Genomic DNA, 3,436 nt, shown 5'->3' on the forward strand with positions numbered 1-3,436 from the left:
GGTGCCTCACATGTCGTCCCTGTCTAGTCCTTACCGTGATCACCAGTGCCAGGCCTCTCCATTGCTCTCTCAGTAGTTAACCTCCCCTCCTGGTAGACCACATCTCTGCTGCCTCAATACTCTCTCTCATCTTCCCACTGACCCTCCAAGTGTCTGACTTTTGACTCATTCTCACCACCGTAAGATATTCTTCGTTTGTATGTACACAAAAAACAACAGCAACAACGAGGGTGTGAGTTCAGCTTTGTGTTCTGTGTGCCACTGATATGAGAGTCCAGTACAAACAATATGAGACGAAGGGGAAAAAAGACTATCCCAGTATTAAGAGAATACAGGGTTATCCCGCTTTCCGAGTTCTGCGCACCCAGTGACGTCACGGGGATGCGGGGTGGGTGGTTGCTGGGTGGTTGGATTGGATCTGTGTTCGGGAAGGGAATGGGGGGTGAGCATTTTTACCAGAAAAGAAAACGGGTGGATAGGAAGAGTAACTACGACAGACTCACATTACTCGTACGTAAACACAGACTCTCTCTCTCTCTCTCTCTCTCTCTCTCTCTCTCTCTCTCTCTCTCTCTCTCTCTCTCTCTCTCTCTCTCTCTCTCTCTCATATAATTTATGAATTCTAATATATATATATATATATATATATATATATATATATATATATATATATATATATATATATATATATATATATATATATATATATATATATATATATATATATATATATATATATATATATATATATATATATATATATATATATATATATATATATATATATATATATATATATATATATATATATATAACTATATTGTTGATTTTATAGGTAACTGCATTGTTCAATACTTCTTGCTAGTGAGCGAGTGTTCTCGTCAAGGAATCGTAATAGATTTCCTATGTCCATAGGAAAGAAAAAGAATGGACAGAGGAAATCTATTACGATTCCTTGACTAGCTAGCAAGTATTGAAAAGACTTCCTATAAAATCAACAATGCAGTTACCGCTGTAGACTTTAACAAAACCTGCATACAGAATATATATATATATATATATATATATATATATATATATATATATATATATATATATATATATATATATATATATATATATATATATATATATATATATATATATATATATATATATATATATATATATATATATATATATACAGGGTGGGTCGCGGATACTTCCCGATTTGAGAATAAACCTGTTCACACTTCACGATTCTTTATTCTTCTTTTATGCCTTTCACACAACATGGAAAATTTACTTTTACACTGTTTTAAAGACAATATCTTTTAAATATCCACCTCCATTGTCAATACACTGATTCAGACGATTTCGGAAGATTTGGTCTACTCTCTCCAGCATGTTGAGCGGTATATTGGCATTTCAGTTCGGATGGCGTTCTGTAGGTCTTCCAGGGTCTGTGGACGCTCGTTATACACCAGGGATTTGAGATATCCCCACAGGAAATAATCACAGGGGGCTAAATCAGGTGAGCGCGCAGGCCAGTTTAAGTGTCAAGAGTAGGGATCATTGGCCCTTACTTTTTCCAAGAAAACGGTGGTGCCGTAACAGTGACTTCAGAACGCTATGTGACAATGCTCAGGGAGTTTTTTCTATGCCTGCTCTCATTAATATGGACCTGGATAATGGAAACGTGTGGTTCCAGCAAGATGGGGCCACAGCCCACATTGCACGCATTTCAATGGGATTCCTGAGAGAAGCTTTTCCCGACCGACTGATTTCCCTGAGAGGAGACTTAAAAATTTTAGATGATTCTTCCATACTCCAGTGTCCAGCCACTTCTACTTCACCACCTAGAAGCATACCATGTTATTCTCTCTCTCTCTCTCTCTCTCTCTCTCTCTCTCTCTCTCTCTCTGAAATAACACATTTCCCATTCCCAAAAATCATGTGGTATTTTACCCCCAATGTTCCATCAAAGGAATTGCTGAGAGGGAGGTTGAACCCCGCCCTTTAGATTCACCCTGCTATCACTTCAAAAGTTGTTTTAATCAGTCTGATTTACATGATTTGGATAATAAGTTTTAGTTGGGTATATTACTTATAACCAAATACATACGATGTGACAGAAATATATATATATATATATATATATATATATATATATATATATATATATATATATATATATATATATATATATATATATATATATATATATATATATATATATATATATATATATATATATATATATATATATATATATATATATATATATATATATATATATATATAAAGAAAACAAACACTTGGAGTGGAACTCTTATACTATGACTAATAAACTTAATGAGTACATTTGAGATATAAGGTAAAATTGTTTGAAACGTACCTTTCAAGGCATGGCACACGAGAGAAGGAAATTTTCTGATGTCTTATTTGTGATGACGGTACCTGCTCTTGATTTAACAATTCTCCATGCTCGAAACCTAGAATTGGTTTCAAACATTTTAGTCTACCATGCTTGCAAATGTGATAAATAATATTACACGTGAAAGTATAGCTACATATACGTATTACATAGGCAGAAAGAATGCAGATTGGTTTGCTACAGCTCGGGTGCTGAAGTAAGTATTATTGTGCACAAAAAATTCAAACTAAATGACTGAGGTGATGCTGATATGCTCACGTAATGTTGTTAAGTGTCATTCATGACCACCAAACCCCACACAAAACGTTATTGCATTGAGACTTCTTGTGGAGTGGAACTCTTAATACTGTGACTATGAACATAATGAGTGGGCTACACATAAGATATAAAGTAAGAGTGTTTGAAACATACCTTCAAAGTATGACACACGAGAGAAGGAAATCTTTTGATATCTGCGTGTTAACAGTCGTGCTTGTGATGACGGTACCTGTTTCGTACGCGTGAGAAACGACGCGATCTATAGAAAACTAGCAAGAGTGACTATTGTATTACCTGTCACGTATCCACAGAATTCCTCTCCAGTAGTCTACCACAGGAGATACGTCTACCCCAAAGTTGAGAACCCTTCATTTAGTTATAGATATACATTCCATAATCAAGAGAGAGAGAGAGAGAGAGAGAGAGAGAGAGAGAGAGAGAGAGAGAGAGAGAGAGAGTTAATAAAATATTATCATTAAGTTAACCATAAAATTCGTTTTCTCTACACGCATCATAAGCCCCGCCCCACGCTCCAAATCGTTTTGGGAAAAAATTTCGCGAAATTTTTTCCAAAACGATTTGGAGTGTGGGGCTTATGATGCGTGTAGAGAAAACGAATTTTATGGTTAACTTAATGATAATATTTTATTAAAATCAATCTCTCTCTCTCTCTCTCTCTCTCTCTCTCTCTCTCTCTCTCTCTCTCTCTCTTGATTATGGAATGTATATCTATAACTAAATGAAGGGTTCTCAACTTTGCTC

General features: G+C 35.1%; 1 long non-coding RNA gene across 1 annotated transcript; it reads right to left on the reverse strand.

Moving 5' to 3' along the window:
* Positions 1-1,477: 1,477 nt before the first annotated feature.
* Positions 1,478-3,044, reverse strand: LOC123500516. Its single transcript, XR_006673366.1, has 3 exons — positions 2,828-3,044; positions 2,378-2,474; positions 1,478-1,838 (listed from the first exon to the last, which is right to left on the reverse strand). It is a non-coding gene; the product is annotated as an uncharacterized LOC123500516 (long non-coding RNA).
* Positions 3,045-3,436: the final 392 nt, after the last annotated feature.

The sequence above is a fragment of the Portunus trituberculatus genome, unplaced genomic scaffold, assembly GCF_017591435.1.
Source record: "Portunus trituberculatus isolate SZX2019 unplaced genomic scaffold, ASM1759143v1 PGA_scaffold_389__1_contigs__length_33943, whole genome shotgun sequence".
Taxonomy (NCBI): domain Eukaryota; kingdom Metazoa; phylum Arthropoda; class Malacostraca; order Decapoda; family Portunidae; genus Portunus; species Portunus trituberculatus.